The sequence below is a fragment of the Capricornis sumatraensis genome, chromosome 5, assembly GCF_032405125.1.
Source record: "Capricornis sumatraensis isolate serow.1 chromosome 5, serow.2, whole genome shotgun sequence".
Classification (NCBI taxonomy): domain Eukaryota; kingdom Metazoa; phylum Chordata; class Mammalia; order Artiodactyla; family Bovidae; genus Capricornis; species Capricornis sumatraensis.
The window spans coordinates 42,542,622-42,561,493 of record NC_091073.1 but is presented as its reverse complement, the minus strand read 5'-3'; the positions used below and the strand labels follow the sequence as shown (position 1 = coordinate 42,561,493).

Below are 18,872 nucleotides of genomic sequence, written 5' to 3'. Positions count from 1 at the left end.
CCTGTGTTTTGAACCCGGAACCTCAACTACTGAGCGCCTGTGCCCTAGAGCCCGTGCTCTACAATAAGAGAAACTGCCTACATGAGGAGAGTGCACACTACAACCAGAGAAAAACCTGAGCAGCAAAAAGATCCAGCACAGCCAATAAATAAATAAACAAAATTATTTAAAAAAACACGCTGATATCTTTAAAAAATATCAGAGAAAGCATATAGGTAAACTGTCAGATATTTTCCATTTTATTTGGTTAATCTGTCATAACTTGCATACTAAGAATCACTGTGGTCTTGAGAATCATTTAATTTCAGAATATCGGAAGACATGAGATCATTTTGAGTATAATTAAAATAAATTGATACACTCAAAGCTACCCAAGCATTTAGTAGCATATTCCCCCAACTAGATCTCAGGTGTTTTGCCTTCTAGTTGCATATCCTTTACAAAATTCTTTTTTTTCCTTTTTTGTACTAATAAGCCAAAGACCTTAATTCTTCCCTTTCACCCAATCACCAAGTATTACAAACCAAAAAATATATATATTCATTCAAGACCTATACTTCCACTGTCTTTTTACTATTTCCAAATTTATTTCCTTCAGTGTTTTAAAATCTGTTCTCTGTTGTCATTTTTTTTTTCTTCTCCACTTATCTACCCTCATTGTTTAACAGAAGTAATATTCAGAAGCAATATCATAAAGGTCAATTAAGGTTTAAATGTATTTCTGAAATTTAAAATATTTGAATGAAATTCACAATTACTAAACATCATAAGTCTTTCAAGTATGGTTTTTGAAACTGTAGCTTATTTCTCACAGTGATCTTGAGGAATATGGGGCAATGGAACCTCAAAAGCAGCTGTTTGGTACATTATTTATTCTCGCTCATCCTTATTTCTTTTAATTTTACTTACTACAATCAAGTCATAGAGCTGATATGAACAGTAAATGAGACCTCTGTGCAAGATGTTTGGTACATACTGTAGTTGTTCTTTAGTTGCTAAGTCATGGCCAACTCTTTTCGATCCCCATGGACTGTAGCCCACCAGGTTCCCTTGTCCATGGATTTTTTTCTGCAAAAAAACTGGAGTGGATTGCCATTTCCTTCTCCAGGGGATCATCCCAACCTAGGGATCGAGTGCATTGGCAGGCAGATTCCTTACCACTGAGCCATGTGCAATTCTCGATATACTATAGCATCCATTACATATCATTTCCTTGCAAAATCCTCTCATTTCTACAGAAAACTATGGACGTTTGATAAATTCACGTTCTAAATATTAAAGAAACTGTTTCTTTGCAAAAAAAATGAGTGTGCTGACCATAACAGTAAATAAATGAATAATTATTTAATAATTTCCCCCAATACTAACATATATATGTTATCTATTTTTAAAAAAAGTTTTTTCACAGTAACCTTTCTGGTTCATTGAATATCACGGAGTTCAATAGCAGACTGAAATTAATAACCATTTCTTTTCCTTGAGTTGCATTTAGTAGATTTGGTATCTCATAAGAATTTTCAAGTTTAAAATGTTCATCTGTACTACATGATTGCGGTTGTGAAATGGTTTGAAAAAGAAAGTTTCACTGTGTTACTCTGAAACTGTAATAGCATACTTTGCTATGCTATAAGTAATAGCATAGCATTTCAAAGTAAGGATTTCCCACCAAGTTCAGTTCAGCCACTAACTAATGTAACACAAAAAGCGGATCCTGGCAGAGAGAAAGCACACAGAACAGAGAAGGTAACAATGCAATGGCACAAACAGAGAGAACGAAAGACATTTCTGAGGCGAACACACACACTTTGAAAATTAATTTTTAAAAATACTGAAGGCACCCATTAAATGGGTGCATATATATATATATATATATATATATATATATATACACACACACACACACACACACACAAACATTAAATGAAAGAATAAATAAATGAAAAGATAAAACAAGAACCTGTTCAATTACTTTTAAAACTCTAAATCAAGAAATGAATTTCCCAGAATTCACTGTGTGGGATAAGAGTATACATGAAATTACCAGAAAGATAAAAGTATGAGGAACTGCAAAAAAGACAACTACGTTAAGAGTAACGGTTATAATGAACTAACCTAGAAACTGATATTAGTTCTTAATGTTGATTGCTCATATATGTATATAATTTATCTTAATTTATGTTTAACAGTTTATAGTTCTCACTTGACAGAGTGAGCTTAGTCAAGCTGTCTTTGGTTATTTTCAAAATAAAATCCAAGGTTAAAGAAACATTCTAGGTATCAGGGATTTCTAATTTTCCTTCAGAGTTGCAAATATTTAATGATACATGACTTCTGTTTATCAATATTTTGTGGCCTAGGGACGTGAGTCATAGAAACAAGTGACAAAGTTGGTTGGTAGTAGCTAGACATTGGGTTGGCCAAAAAGTTCATTTGAATTTTTCACACCATCTTATGGAAAAACCCAAAGAAGCTTTTTGGCCAATTCAATACTTAATGAGCTAGCTCAGCTAAGCACTCAGTCCCTACAAGACAAAATAATTTTGTTGTTCTCTACTACTTGATAACAAAGTTGGAGACATGTCAAGATTTTAGCTATATTCCTCCCAAATGACAGGAAATATAATGTGATTGTAAGCTTAGTCTCTCAGGCTAGACTGTTTTAATCCTGGCCCTGGTGTTACCAGCTGTGAGAACTTTAGCAAGTTGCTTAAACTCCCTGGGACTCAGTTTTCCTATATGTTGAGAGGATTATTGTTCAGATAATAATACACAGATAACTGATACATTATCAGTTTGTCTAAGGAGTAAATTGGGCTTCCCTGGTAGCTCAGATGGTAAAGAATCCATCTGCAATGTGGGAGACCAGGGTTTGATCCCTGGGTTGGGAAGATCCTCAGGAGAAGAGAACAGCTACCCACTCCAGTATTCTGGCTTGGAGAATTCCGTGGACAGAGGAGCCTGGCAGGCTACAGCTCGTGGGGTCACAAAGAGTCGGACATGACAGAGTGACTTTCACTAAATCACTTAAAACAAGGAAAGAGCCTAAATTAGTTATTATTCCAGAAATTTAAAGTGATGTGCCAACTTATAATTTAAAAAGAACAGCCTTTCTAAATAATAACTTCTAAAATGACAAATTCTAATCAATATAATGTAAAATAAGAGTGCATGCTCAGTGTGTCCAACTCTTTGTGACCCCATGGACTGTAGCCTGCCATCCTTCTCTGTTCATGGAATTTTTCAGGCAGGAATACGAGAGCAGGTTGCCATTTCCTATTCTAGAGGATCTTCCTAACCCAGGGATCAAACCTATGTCTCTTGCTTCTCCTGCACTGGCAGGGGGATTCTTTACCACTAGGGCCACAGGGGACGCCCCAAATAAGAGTGGAGAACTCTAAAGTAGAGAAATGAAACAATGTATTGCTTAGAAAAGATCAAGAGATGTATCAAAGGAAGCTTATCATGATTAATGATGATGCAGTTGGAGGTCATGATTAGAGACAATAATAACAATATAGAAAAATCTTGCTATTTAATAAGATTTTCTTTCCTTGATGACTAGCCTGGTCAAAGTTTTCAAACAGATCTGGTGCCCTTAATCTGAAAAATAATTGTACTAAAAACAGATATTTAAAAATGCTTGTGCAAATAATAGACCCAGGGAAAGGAAAGGAGGTCCTAAAAATAGAATGGAGGTTGAAAAAGACTTAAAGAACAGTTAATTTCAATTGCAATAGTGATAGGAAGCAAGCAAACTCCAGCAAAAGTTCTGCTGTCTGAAGATATTTTAAACAACACTTCTTGGAGGAGCCCATTGATACCATGCACCTTATATGATAGATGAAATGCACTTCAGCCTGGTGATGCATTAGTTTCTGTGAGATGGAAATATATACAGAGAGTGGCTGAATGCAAACAGAAGGCGAAAAAATGGAAAAGCAAAAAACAAATATATATATATATATATATATATATATATATATACATACACACAAATTTAAATTGAAAGTCACTCAGCTGTGACTCTTTATGACCCCATGGACTGTAGCCTGCCAGGCTCTACTGTCCATGGAATTCTCCAGGCAAGAATACTGGAATGTAGCCATTCCCTTCTCCTGGGGATCTTCCCAATCCAGGGATCAATCCCATGTCTTCTGCATTGCAGACAAATTCTTTACCATCTGAGCCACCAGGGAAGCCCACACACCAGTGTGTATACATATATATATATATATATATAATAATTCATAGGTAATATATAATATAAATGCTATATATAATACATATTTTATATGTGTGTGTATATATATAATATATAAAACCCTTAAAAATTTATCTATATTAAAGTCTCCACTCATCCATTTCCTTTTTTCTTACAGGTGGATAAGGCAACCCTGGTTATTACATACTGTTCAAATTAACTCTAATATGTTAACTACCAGGAAAAACCATCAAACTCTAAATGTGCAATCACTGTTGATGACCTGCAATGCAGTGTCCTGGGTGGCAAGCATCATAGCTCTGCTAAAGAGAAAATTATAACAGTCCAATCATAATGTGGCGGACCACATAGACAACATAGAAACAGGAGATACAATCTCACAGGACTTCAGCAAAGCATTTTACATTATCCTTTGACATAGGTGCCAACTTTTGGATGTAACAATAAAAATGGTCATGCAATTTGTTAGGGATCTGCATGCAGGTTATGACTGCTCATGGTCCGGCATCAATGTAAGTAATTAATCTTTCTTAACCTTGGCACTACTGGCATTTATTTCCAGATGATTCTGTGTTGGGAGTGGGAGGACTGTTTTGTGAACTGTTCTGGCCTCTACCCACTCAGCACATCCTATTCCAGTCCTGTCAATCAAAAATGCCACTATACAATGTCAAATATCTCTAGGGGAAGACAGAGGCAAAACAGTCACTGGTTGAAAAATCATAAATGTCACAGGACATACAAGATGGTATCTTCAGAACGAGATCCCTAATCTATGGTTATTTAGCTTATAGAGAATGCTGGTATTTGTACGTTTTAGTGTCTTTGTCTGAATGGAAAAAGGAGAAACTTGGATGACAACTTGAAAAAGAGCACTCCTTGGATAAAGGGTGAAAGAAAAAGAGATATTCTAGGCTATGATAACAATCTAAGGAAATTAATAAGGAGAGGAACATATTAGATTTTGCCTTATCAATTATGATCCAAAAATCAATCCCTTTATTAGATAGGATGATTCGCACCTTTTGGATTAACATGAATAAATACTCAGAAGATATTCAACCAAGATTTAAAAAATACAATTTTATTAGAGAACATAGAGAAAAAAATAGATGCTTACAACTATTAATGAGAATATCTCTTTCAGTGCAGAAGATTAATTTTTTTAGCTTAACCCCATAAAAATCTTGGGAAATTTTCCACAGGTGTGATAACTAAGGAAAAATCAGAGGACACAGAATTCCTAGTCTAAATGAAAAATTATGTAAATGCTAGATCTTTGTTAAAAGTTGCTTGCTCTTCTGAGTTCAAGAGAAGATCAATAGTGTAATTAAAAAAAGATTACAAACTTTAGAGGAAACAACAGTTATCTAGTTTGAGAAATTAATTACCTGAATCACTAAGGGAAATCAACTGGATAACTAACCTTAACTTTAAAATTGAGAGATCCTTTCTACCTTGAAAATAATATAAGAAAACAAGAATCAAAACAGTAACAACAAAATTTGAGAGAAATTCACAGAAACTGAGAGAAACTGACAGAAATTGCTCTCAGAGGCATTTGTATTGCCTTATTGGACTTCTCACTCAGGGCCTGTATTTACTTGATTACGAGAGAAGTCTTTGTCTTTGGAAGAAGAATACTACTTATACATATTATAAGTTCTCTGATATTTTTACTTCTGCTCTGTACCTGGTCATTCCTTTTCATTGTGTATAAATATCTTTCTATAAATGTTTATGCTTTTTAAGTATTAGGAAGGTAGATGTAATATCTAGGATATTTGTCCCTTCAAACAAGATAGCTCTTATAAGGAGAGTTTCACTCTCTGAAATGTCAATGAGAGCATTAATTCACCGTTAATGGGTCTCTCTACCCCACTATCTGTAGTTTCCAGTTTGGAGACAAAATAGCAGCTGAATATAAAATATTCAGCATTCTATCCAATGCATTGTATCATTAATAATGTATTCCCCAAATAGAGTCATTTTTAACGTTCTACCCCCACCCCTACTGCTGCTGCTGCTAAGTCGCTTCAGTCGTGTCCGACTCTGTGCGACCCCAGAGACAGCAGCCCACCAGGCTCCCCTGTCCCTGGGATTCTCCAGGCAAGAACACTGGAGTGGGTTGCCATTTCCTTCTACAGTGCATGAAAGTGAAAAGTGAAAGTGAAGTCGCTCAGTCGTGTCGGAATCTTAGCGACCCCATGGACTGCAGCCCACCAGGCTCCTCCATCCATGAGATTTTCCAGGCAAGAGTACTGGAGTGGGGTGCCATTGCCTTCTCCACACCCCTACAAAGAGCTAAAATAGATTCTAAATGTTGAGTGCAAGGGCTCAGTTATTTCTACTGCTTTAAGATATACAAGAAAAATTAAAAATAACATGGAGTGACCTGTGAAAATTAAATTTTAAATGATACCATTCTGGAAAAATACTTTAAACACTGATAAAACATCTAAAATCCACTAGTCATTGCAATATGGCACAATCCCTGGCACATACAAACAAAGCCATCAAATTTCTTCAACTAAAGTAGTGTGGAACAATTTACTATTTCTATGAATCAAATGCTAAATAAGCAGTATCATCATTGCTATGAATATATCACTGAATGATTGAAAAAAATATAGACACCTTTAACAATAAACAGTCTTGACTCTCTTTGGTCATGGGAGAGAATTTACCATTGCGAATATACTTGAAATTGTTTTTTAAAAGTACTTCTTCCTTAATTGTTGTAATATTCTAGTAGCATCAAAAAAGCAAGGAACTAAATCACAAGAACTTAACAGTCAGGAAATAAAAACAAAGTAAATGAATATATTTAAAAGTCACACACAAGTTATTTCTTAAAGTCTAGTAGTAGAGACAAAAATGTTCTCCAATTAATACTGTGAAAGTGGCACTCAATATATCATGAGACATCTTCTGCTTTGCCTTAATGCACCTCTTGTCCCAGTTTGTCTTGTTTTCTTGCTGAAAGTCATTGCTCTTGGGCTGGGCAGCCAAGCAGAAAACTAGTTTCTACCTCACTGGACAGAAGCATTAGAGATGTCAGTCTGGGCAACACGTATTGTTTCCATTTTCTGGAATGTCCCAAACAGATTAATTTCTTTTCTCCTAAAATCTATATAAGGTATTCTGGAAAGCCCTCTTAGCAGTTTTTAAGGTGATCAGTTTTTAGGCATATGTATGTGCAAGTATTTCTCCCTCCTCCCTTCTACCCTCTATCCCTCCCAATTATCTATCTTTGTCATTTCTAGATTTTACATTTTCATTGGAAAAACACACTGCTGTGTGCTACAGATATATTTCTAAGCTAGTTTTTTGCTTCATTCAAAATTGTATTTTCTTGATCACTTTCCTAGGAGAAAAGAAAATGCTTAAAGATACTAATGACCTCCTTTTTTCTTTCCTTTTAATCTCTCAACATCCAGTCATTACTAGGCTTAATCTCTTCTTCTTGTAGGTACTACTTCAAAAATTTATTAGGGCAGCAAAACATATTTTGCCTATATGTTCTTAGCTAAGCAGAAAGAAGGTGTGGTAACCAGTGAGCATAAAGAGAAACAAAGAAGTAATTTAACAGTATTTGCTTAACCTAAGGGTTATGAAAATATGATAGCATAAGAATTAAAATCTGATCAAATCACTGGAAAATAAACACAGATACCTCCTATTTTCTCATTTCTATACGATTTAACTTCTGAATGTGCTGCTGGACTAGGATATGGAATGCTAAGAAAAACTATCTAACATTGATTCCTTCTTCAAGGGCAAAATCATTTACAGTTCTAATATGCTATCAAGAGACAATGACTACATCCCTTTACCAGAAAATGTGTTAATAGTTTATGCGAGCAGTCTGAAGTAGAATAATCAAGTTAATACAAATTTCCAAGAATTAACATGGAAACGTATCCTAAAACATATTAATAAATATATATTAAAAAGTAAGACACATCTCTTCCTCCCTTCATTCTGCATGCTAAATATTATAATATTGTCTGCCCAAGACTTATTTCATTTTGAGAACAAATTGCTGATCCACAAAGAGGGACTGGAGTGATTCCAACACTTCTATAAAATACCTCCTCATTTGAATATCTCATTGGCAACCTCTCATCATAACAAAATTAACTGTATTTCAAATGCTTTAAAATGTAAATTTCTAATTATACAACATTCTGTACATGGAGTATTAAAATGAAGATTGATTACTATTATATGTTTTTCAGAGCTTCAGATCACTAGCAATTTGAGGAATGATTCAATAACTACTTATCTAAAGCCATGAGGAATATAATGATCCTTTTAATAGTGGCACAGTCTTTACTAAATTATATTGAGATAATAAAGGTATTTTATGTTCAGACTCTTGAAATACCTAACCACAGAATCACAGAAATCACTATTATTGTTTTTTATTCCTCTGCCATTGATTGGCCTAGAAAACCTTGGAACATGATATTAAAACAGTTCAGAGTTGCTTTTATCTAAACATACTCGCAGTAAATAAAAACAGATCTTCTTCATAAAGTTGTGTCACATAAATAGCTTCCTTCAAATTAAATTAAATTAACAAAATTTCCTTGGAAAGTAAGACCATGGTCCTTCTGTACAAACTGGAGAAGTGTTTGGTTCTTTAGAAAATGCTATTGAGAACTAACTGATAAAGGATGGCAATTGAATTAAGTAAGTGTCAAGAAACATACAGTCATCTAAGATGATAAATCTCATGGATGGACTTTCATAAATACAATATTTTTACTAAATGTTATAATTTTAAGAGGTTAACTTTTCAATTCTATAAATTAAGTTATATGAGAATAGAGGCACACTTTGATGGTGATTAGATGATTTTCCAAATGGATTATTAAGAAAACCTGAGGTTACTGATGTGCGTTTGAGTGAGCATTTACAGGCATCAGCTCATGCCATAAATGGGAGAACTGGTTGAAAGCAAATAAACTTTTTCTAAATTCAATATTATTTTATTACAAACATTTCTATCATTTTAATTCCCATTTCACACTGAATGAATTAATGCACATTTATATCAAAAGGAAAATTAATGTTGTGATGTGGGTCTTTTATGAATTATCATGAAACTCTACAATTAGTACTAGTAAGTACTTTAAATCTTGATTTTAGTTCGACCTTCTAAAAAGTAAATTAATGACTAACCGTTTAAAAGGAAGGAGAAGGCAATGGCACCCCACTCCAGTACTCTTGCCTGGAAAATCCTATGGATGGAGGAGCCTGGTAGGCTGCAGTCCATATGGGCGCTAAGAGTCGGAAATGACTGAGCGACTTCCCTTTCACCTTTCACTTTCATGCACTGGAGAAGGAAATGGCAACCCACTCCAGTGTTCTTGCCTGGAGAATCCCAGGGACAGGGGAGCCTGGTGGGCTGCCGTCTCTGGGGTCGCACAGAGTTGGACACGACTGAAGTGATTTAGCAAATTTAAAAGTAGCCTCTGTGCCTGGAGACTGAGCTATGTGGTTAGCGCTGAGTTTTATAAAAACAAAAAACAAAAACAGTGGGGACTTGCCTTGTCCCTGTCATGTTAAAATACGCCACTTACAAGATTAGAAATTAAAATTCAGTCCAACTTATTAAGAGTGACTTAGTCTATATATTTTTCTTTCACTTGAGGGAAGAGGAGGAGAATGATGAGTATAATCTCTTTTAGCTTCAACTCTTCTCCTGGGACTGACTGCTTAGTCCCTCATAAGGGTTACTTACTGTTCTTTATGAAGTTAAGCTTTTATTTGCCATCTCATAACATTTTTTCAACCAAAAAAATAGAGACAGCAGTTCTATAAGTTAGCTCTAGGGTTTCTTACATTGTGTTCAAGTATCACTTTTCTTGACTGTTTTAATTTGAATCTCCAGCAAACTGTTCTTAAGGAGAGAATAAAATACATAAAAATTCCTTTTATTATTTATAGCTTTAGACTAAGCTACCTCAGTTAACTAAACAGTTCATTTAAGTCTCAATTTACCTCGCTCTGCTTGTTCTGGTGCTTTATTAATTCAAACTTATGCACCATTCAAGATAGAGGATCAAAAAGAAACCCTGTTAAATAGAAGAAAATACATTTGCTACAAATAAAATTAATGTTGGGTGGATATGGGCAGGTTCAAAGAATACTGACCTAACTTCAGATTTATCATTTTTAAAATATGCAATAAAATAAACATAGAATCTAAAGAAATAAATGGTTTGGATTTGTGCCAGGCAACTGCATGTGAAAATATTTTATTAGTTATACAACGGTATAAAAGTATTAACTAGTTTATGCATACATGTATATGTATGTAGGCATATATTTCTATTACAAACATGTATTTTATGTTGAATATAATGCTAAGAAAAGGTCAAGCCACTATTACATACATTTTGATGTCACTGTTACATTATATCTCAAAACTTTTCCAAATTTTTATATGACACTTTAATTGCTTGTTTTTTATTTCAGTAACAGCACATGTGGCAGATTAAAGCATCCTAAATAAGTAGTAATTTTAAAAACATAAACAAATATATAAAAGTGCATACCTGTTCACTGGGAGGAGATATATTTTTGAGAATATGCATGTAGCTTTATGTAGTCAGTTATAAACTGCACAATTATTCAAAATAAGTAGTCTACTGAATCAAGAATATTATGATAAAATACTTAGAAAGCTAATTAAATGATGCTCTGTGTTCTTAAATTGGGTCGGTAATAATCAATGCTCTCTTAATTCAGAACTTCCCTGTATTAAACCAATATATCCTAATATTTAGGGCTAATTTTCAGCCAAGGTCTTCTACTGAACATTAAGAACATATATATGTATCTTATAATTATGCTTATTTACATATTTTGAAATGTAGATGCTAAGAAACTATAACACAAATAATATGATTTTTTCACCCTTCAGTCTGAAAAGATTTGTTTTGAAGTTAATCCTAATATACTAACCAGAGTGAAATAGCGAACGTTAACTACTAAACACCAAATTGATGAGATCAATTTAAAAAATTTCTGTTTCTCACAGATATTTGTCTACATCTATGAAGTCATTTTGATTTTTACCAAACCCTAATAATTAATTACTGTAAAGTATCATCTTACTGTTATTTTTTGAAAAATACTTTAATATTATTTCCTGTTTTATAATAATATAACATAATAACATATAATAATAATTCAAGATTTTAATTATAGAGAAGAACTATGACAAGAAAAGTATACAAGCAATGAAGCGGTAAGAGCTATAGAAAAAATGATGCTTCTACTATTTAGAATTTAACTCAGATAACCATTATATCTACTTCTGTGGGCAAGAATCCCTTAGAAGAAATGCAGTAGCCATCACAGTTAACAAAAGAGTCTGAAATGCAGTACTTTGATGCAATCTCAAAAATGACAAAATGATCTCTGCCTGTTTCCAAGGCAAGCCATGCAATATCACAATAATCCAAGTCTATGCCCTGACCAGTAATGCTGAAGAAGCTGATGTTGAATGGTTCTATGAAGACCTACAAGACCTTCTAGAACTAACACCCCAAAAAGATGTCCTTTTCATTATAGGGGACTGGAATGCAAAAGTAGGAAGTCAAGAATTACCTGGAATAACAGGCAAATTTGGCCTTGGAATGCGGAATGAAGCAGGGCAAAGGCTATTCAGTTTTGCCAAGAGAACACACTGGTCATAGCAAACACCCTTTTCTAACAACGCAAGAGAAGACTCTACACATGGAAAACACCATATGATCAATACCCAAATCAGATTGATTATATTCTTTGCAGCCAAAGATGGAGAAGCTCTATACAGTCAGCAAAAACAAGACCAGGAGCTGACTGAGGCTCAGATCATGAACTCCTTATTGCTAAATTTAGACTTAAATTGAAGAAAGTAAGGAAAACCACTGGACCATTCAGGTATGACCTAAATCAAATCCCTTACGATTATACAGAGGAAGTGAGAAATAGATTTAAGGGACTAGATCTCATAGACAGAGTGCCTGATGAACTATGGATGGAGGTTCATGACATTGACAGGAGGCAGTGATCAAGACCTTCCCCAAGAAAAAGCAATGCAAAATGGTTGTCTGAAGAGGCCTTACAAATAGCTGTGAAAAGAAGAGAAATGAAAGGCAAAGGAGAAAAGGAAAGAAATACCCATCTGAATGCAGAGTTCCAAAGAATAGCAAAGAGAGATAAGCAATCCTTCCTCAGTGATTAATGTAAAAAAAGAGAGGGAAACAATAGAATGGGAACGATTAAAAATTTCTTCAAGAAAAAGACAGATACCAAGGGAACATTTCATGGAAAGATAGGCAGAAATGGTATGGTCCTAATAGAAGCAGAAGATATTAAGAAGAGGTGGGAAGAATACACAGAAAAACTATACAAAAAAGACCTTCATGACCCATATAATCACGATGGTGTCATCACTCACCTAGAGCCAGACATCCTGGAATGTGAAGTCAAGTGAGCCTTAGGAAGCATCACTACAAAGCTAGTGGAGGTGATAGAATTCCAGTTGAGCTAGTTCAAATCCTAAAAGATGATGCCGTGAAACTGCTGCACTCAATATGCCAACAAATTTGGAAAACTTAGCAGTGACCACAGGACTGGAGGTCAGTGTTCATTCCAATCCCAAAGACAGGCAATGCCAAAGAATGCTCAAACTGCCACACACTGCACTCATCTCACACGCTGGCAAAGTAATGCTCAAAATTCTCCAAGACAGGCTTCATCAATACGTAAACCATGAGCTTCCAGATGTTCAAGCTGGCTTTAGAAAGGCAGAGGAACCAGAGATCAAATTGCCAACATTTGTTGGATTACTGAAAAAGTGAGACAGTTCCAGAAAAACATATACTTCTGGTTTATTGACTATGCCAAAGCCTTTGACTGTGTAGATCACAACAAATTGTGGAAAACTCTTAGAGAGATGGAAATACAAGACCACCTTACCTGCCTCCTGAGAAATCTGTATGCAGGTCAAAAAGCAACAGTTAGAACTGGACATGGAACAACAGACTGGTTCAAAATAGGAAACGGAGTACATCAAGGCTATATATTGTCACCCTGCTTATTTAATTTACATGCAGATTACATCATGAGAAATGCTGGACTGGATGAAGCACAAGCTGGAATCAAGATTACTGGAAGAAATATCAATAACCTCAGATATGCAGATGACATTACCCTTATGGCTGAAAGTAAAGAAGAATTAAAGAGCCTCTTGATGAAAGTGAAAGTGGAGAGTGGAAAAGCTGGCTTGAAACTGAACATTCAGAAAACTAAGATCATGGCATCTGCTCCCATCACTTCATGGCAAATAATGGGGAAACAATGGAAACAGTGACCGATTTTATTTCCTGGGGCTCCAAAATCACTGCAGATGGTGACTGCAGTAATGAAATTAAAAGACGCTTGCTCCTTGGAAGAAGAGCTATGACCAACTTAGTATATTAAAAAGCAGACACACTACTTTGCCAACAAAGGTCCATCTAGTCAAAGCTGTGGTTTTTGCAGTAGTCATGTATGGATGTGAGTGTTAGACTATAAAGAAAGCTGAGCATCAAAAAATTGATGCTTTTGACCTATGGTGTTGGAGAAGACTCTTGAGAGTCCCTTGGACTGCAAGGAAATCCAACCAGTCCATCCTAAAGGAAATCAGTCCTGAATATTCACTGAAAGGACTGATGCTGAAGCTCCAAAGTTTGGCCTCCTGATGTGAAGAACTGACTCACTTGAAAATACCCTGATGCAAGAAAAGATTGCAGGTGGGAGGAGAAGGGGAAGAGAGAGGATGAGATGGTTGGATGGCATCACAGACTCAATGGACATGAGTTTGTGTAAGCTCTGTCTGGAAGTTGGTGATGGACAGGGAAACCTGGAAGGAAGCCTGGGGTGTTGCAGTCCATGGGGTCACAAAGAGTCAGACACAACTGAGTGACTGAACTCAACTGAAATACTATTTAGAAAGCCTGTCTTTAATAAATGAGTACTTTTTCTCTCATGTATGTAAATAGTACCTTTATAAAATAGCTTATTTCATCAAACTCAGTTTTAATAGACTGATTTATATTGCTTTCCAAAGAGAATAATGAAAAAAAACCCCTAAAAAATATTCTTCAAATCACATTTGGCCATCACAGTCACTATTTCTTAAATATGTACATTCTGACAGAAATAAAATTGACAGAAATAAAATTTCTCAATTTAGGTTATGGAAATTACTCTCTGAAATAGACATTAAAGGGTTCCAAAAATCTTAAAAATAGCTATCAAAACAGCAATCAGTGAAGCAAAACATATTCTTGTAAAAATCAGCTCATGAATACCATCTGCTTTGCAATAGGATCCTGGCTTAAACTCTGGAACAAAAATATTTTAATAAGGAATTTGTCTATTACCAAAAAAGTTCCAAAATTGTTCAACAAGTCTAAGGGTAGGAAAAATCAGCTGTAACACTTGGCAGTTTATGTATTTTTAAGACCCGATAGAGGTGAAACATTTCAAATGTAGCTTATTTTAGTGCAAAAAGTTGCATGTATCACTATTGATAAAACATGTGCTATTTCTGAAATGTATTTCTTTTTTGATAGAAAAATCTTTTTTTAAGACAGATAAATTGTAAAGGATATATCTAGCTCTGAAAAAATTCTTTGAGTGTACACTGCTAGTTCTTTCAATGGCTGTTACTTTCTCTCCTGATTTTGCAGAGAACATTCTACATTTTCTTTTTTGATATTCTTGACTATTTGGGGTCATGATATAAAAAGTCTCACTGTGTAAAAGAACTAAGCCAAAACCATTGACTGTGTAGATCACAACAAACTGTAGAAAATCCTTAGAGATGGGAATACCAGACTATCTTACCTGCCTCCTGAGAAATGTGTATGCAGGTCAAGAAGCAACAGTTAAAACTGAACAAGGAACAACAGACTGGTTCCAAATAGGGAAAGCAGTAGTCAAGGCTGTATACTGTCACCCTGCTTGAAAGTGAAAGGGAAAGTTGCTCAGTTATGTCCAGTTCTTCATGATCCCATGGACTACACAGTCCATGGAGTTCTCTGAGCCAGAATACTGGAGTGGGTAGCCTTTCTCTTCTGCAGAGAATCTTCCCAACCCAGAGATTGAACCCAGGTCTCCTGCGTTGCAGGCGGATTCCTTACCAGTTGAGCCACAAGGAAAGCAGAGTACATTATGCAAAATCCTGGGGTAGATGAAGCACAAACTGGAATCAAGAGTGCCGGGAGAAATCAATAACCTCATTCTTAATGTCCATTCCCCAGTCCATCCTAAGGAAATCAGTCCTGAATATTCATTGGAAGGACTGATGCTGAAGCCGAAACTCCAATACTTTGACCACCTGATGGGAAGAACTGACTCATTTGAAAAGACCCTGATGCTGAGAAAGATTGAAGGCAGGAGGAGAAGGGGATGACAGAGGATGAGATGGTTGAAATAACCCTTTCAATAACCCTTATGGCAGAAGAAGAACTAAAGAGCCTCTTGATGAAAGTAAAAGAGAGTGGAAAAGCTGGCTTGAAACTGAACATTCAGAAAACTAAGATCATGGCATCCGGTCCCATCACTTTATGGCAAGTTGATGGGGAAACAATGGAAACAGTGACAGACTATTTTCTTGGGCTCCAAAATCACTGCAGATGGTGACTGCAGCCATGAAATTAAAAGATGCTTGCTCTTTGGAAGAAAAGCTATGACCAACCTAGACAGTGTATTAAAAAGCAGAGACATTACTTTGCCAACAAAGGTCCATCTAGCCAAAGCTATGGTTTTTCCAGTAGTCATGTATGGATGTGAGAGTTGGATTACAAAGAAAGCTGAGCCCCAAAGAATTGATGCTTTTGAACTGTGGTGCTAGAAAAAGACTCTTGAGATTCCCTTTAACAGCAAGGAGATCCAACTAGTCCATCCTAGGGAAATCAGTCCTGAATATTCATTGGAAGGAATGATGCTGAAGCCGACACTCCAATACTTTGGCCACCTGATGGGAAGAACTGACTCATCTGAAAAGACCCTGATGCTGGGAAGATTGAAGGCAGGAGGAGAAGGGGATGACAGAGGATGAGATGGTTGGATGGCATCACCGAAGGATATGTGTCTGAGCAAGCTTTGGGAGTTAGTGATGAACAGGGAAGCCCGGTGTGCTGCAGTCCATGGGGTCATAAAATGTCAGACACAACTGAGCAACTGAACTGAGCTATGTGAAAGAAAAAGGGCATGAGGAACAGATTTTGGTGCTCTGGTTTATGAAAAGTTCATAGATGTGAAGCTAGAGATAATCCCCCCTACATACACACACAAATGCTGGATTGAAATATATTTTAGAAAGTATACTATCATCTTTTTATCAAAAGAAGAAAAACGTAGAAGGAGAAAGCAGAAGGAAAAACTCCACAAAAGGTATAGTGAAAGGATGAATCAAATCTCATTTATTTGTTTTGCTTTGTTTCTTTCTTTTCTTTTTTTTTTGTTTTGGTGTTGTTTTAAGTGGGAGTGAGGAATTGGTGAATTCACCTAAATTAAAAGCAGTTTGATGGAAAGAAATGGCCTGTTCATTCATTAATTCATCATATTAATTTATTGTTATAGACAACCTATTTTGAGCCAGGCATTTTTCTGGGTACATAATAAACATAAAAATGTGATCATGTAAAACAAAAATCCCCACCCATAAATTCTGGTTAGGGAAGCAAAGACAATAAATGACACAATAAAGGAAAAGACACTGTACTTTTTACAATATGTGATATGGAGAAAAATCACAAAGGGCATGAGGATCAGAGTGTTAGAAAGGCAGGTAGTTTTCAACTAGTCAGTCAAGAATAGACTCAATGCCCAAAAGGAATAAATTTAAAATGGTTATAAAGAACAGGAATCTGAAATCCCTACAGTAGCACCATTATATACTTCATAGACTAGGAAAGACAAACAGTTACTACGAGATTTGAGAATTTTTTTCTACTATTCCATAAAATAAAAGTCTTCAATGATAGTAAGGTTTTGCTGAGGAAATAGAGAAATCGCCAAATGTACCTCCGTGAGGAAAGGGAATCAAGGTTACTGGATATCTGCAATTGCCAGACTTGGGATGGGAAGGTTGTGTTACTTTCAGTCATTACAGATGATCTGATAACTCTATACTAGTGTTCACCCATTTTTAACTATTTGGCTCTCATAAAACATTTTATTTTATTTTATTTTTTTATAAAACATTTTAATTGAAGAATTCCGCTGATAAAAATTAGAAATAAAACTTTGTGTACATACTGTTTTTCATCAAAAATCTTATTTCTTTTTGTCCTTTTTCTAAATGAGAATGAAAATACATTATTTTCAAGCGGTATGTAAATAGCGAGCTCAACCCCATGAGAAGGAGTACATTTCTGAATATTTCAGTTGTATCTTTTCGAAATTTTTCTGGGGAGCGAACAGAAAACCTCAAGGAAGAAGGTGGCATTTTTTTTCATCTTTACGCAGAGTTAAATTTTTATATTTGTAAAAGGAAGAATACTACATGATAAAAGTGTTTGGTTATATAAAGTTGCCAAAAATAGAATTTAGCTTGGGGGCTGTGACTTTGATATCAAAATGACAAAGTCTGGAAAAGAGATACAGTTCACCTCATGCAGACATAGGGGAATATTACATAACTCAATAAAAAGATGTCAGATAACTCCCTGCACCCGTTAGGCCCACTGTATACTGTTTTATGATTTTATGTTAATTATTGCCAATTTAAACAATTAAATGTATAAGATATCTTAGGGTTAAGCATGAACTCAAAGTGCCAGTGAAACACTAACCAGATGATACAGGCTCCTGGCTTGGAATTTCTGTGTCAAAAGTGTAACTACAAATCCATGATGGAAAAACTCTATCAGTTAAAGGATCTCAGATGTTTGGATTCCTACAGAGTGGGAAAGGAATAAATTTAAATCTCTGATGTTCCAAATTTCAGAATTAAGACAAATGTTTGGAAACTCCAGGAGAAGATTTTATTCATACGGAAGAATTTTGTAATAATGAAAGCTCTCCCATAAGCTTGTGAGATAGCTGCTAAGAAAAAAATGACTGCATATGGAAAGAGGACCCAAAGCAAACACACCACAAAACAGTCCACATTTGCCTATGAACAAATGAAAAAGGCAATATAGTGCTTTGATGTGTCTTACTGGTTTAAAAAACAAAACAAAAAAACCAAGCTTTGTTGGAGTGCTGATCCTTAGTACCTCGGAACGTGAAACCACTCAGACACAAGATATTTACACAAGGAAATCAAGTTAAAACAGATCTTTAGTGCTGACCTAATCAATAAGACCAGTGTCTGCTAAAGAGGGGAAATTTGGACGTAGAGATGGCCATACAGAGAGGGAAGACGATTTAAAGAGACACAGGGAGACCACCTTCTGAAAGACAAGGAATGCTGGAGGCTAGCGGAAGCTAGGAGAGAGGCCTGCAAAAGAATGAACCCTGCTCACACCATGATTTTGGACTTTTAGTCTCTAGAAGTGTGACAGCACATTTTTGTGGCTTAACTTACCGAGTTTGTGGTACCTTATTACAAGAGCCCTCGCAAATGAATACAACAGTGGGGCAAGAAGAA

General features: G+C 35.5%; 1 protein-coding gene across 1 annotated transcript in view; it reads right to left on the bottom strand.

Moving 5' to 3' along the window:
• PCLO (piccolo presynaptic cytomatrix protein) overlaps positions 1 to 18,872 on the bottom strand; it is a 375,834-nt gene that overhangs the window by 145,037 nt on the left and 211,925 nt on the right. The window lies entirely within an intron of this gene.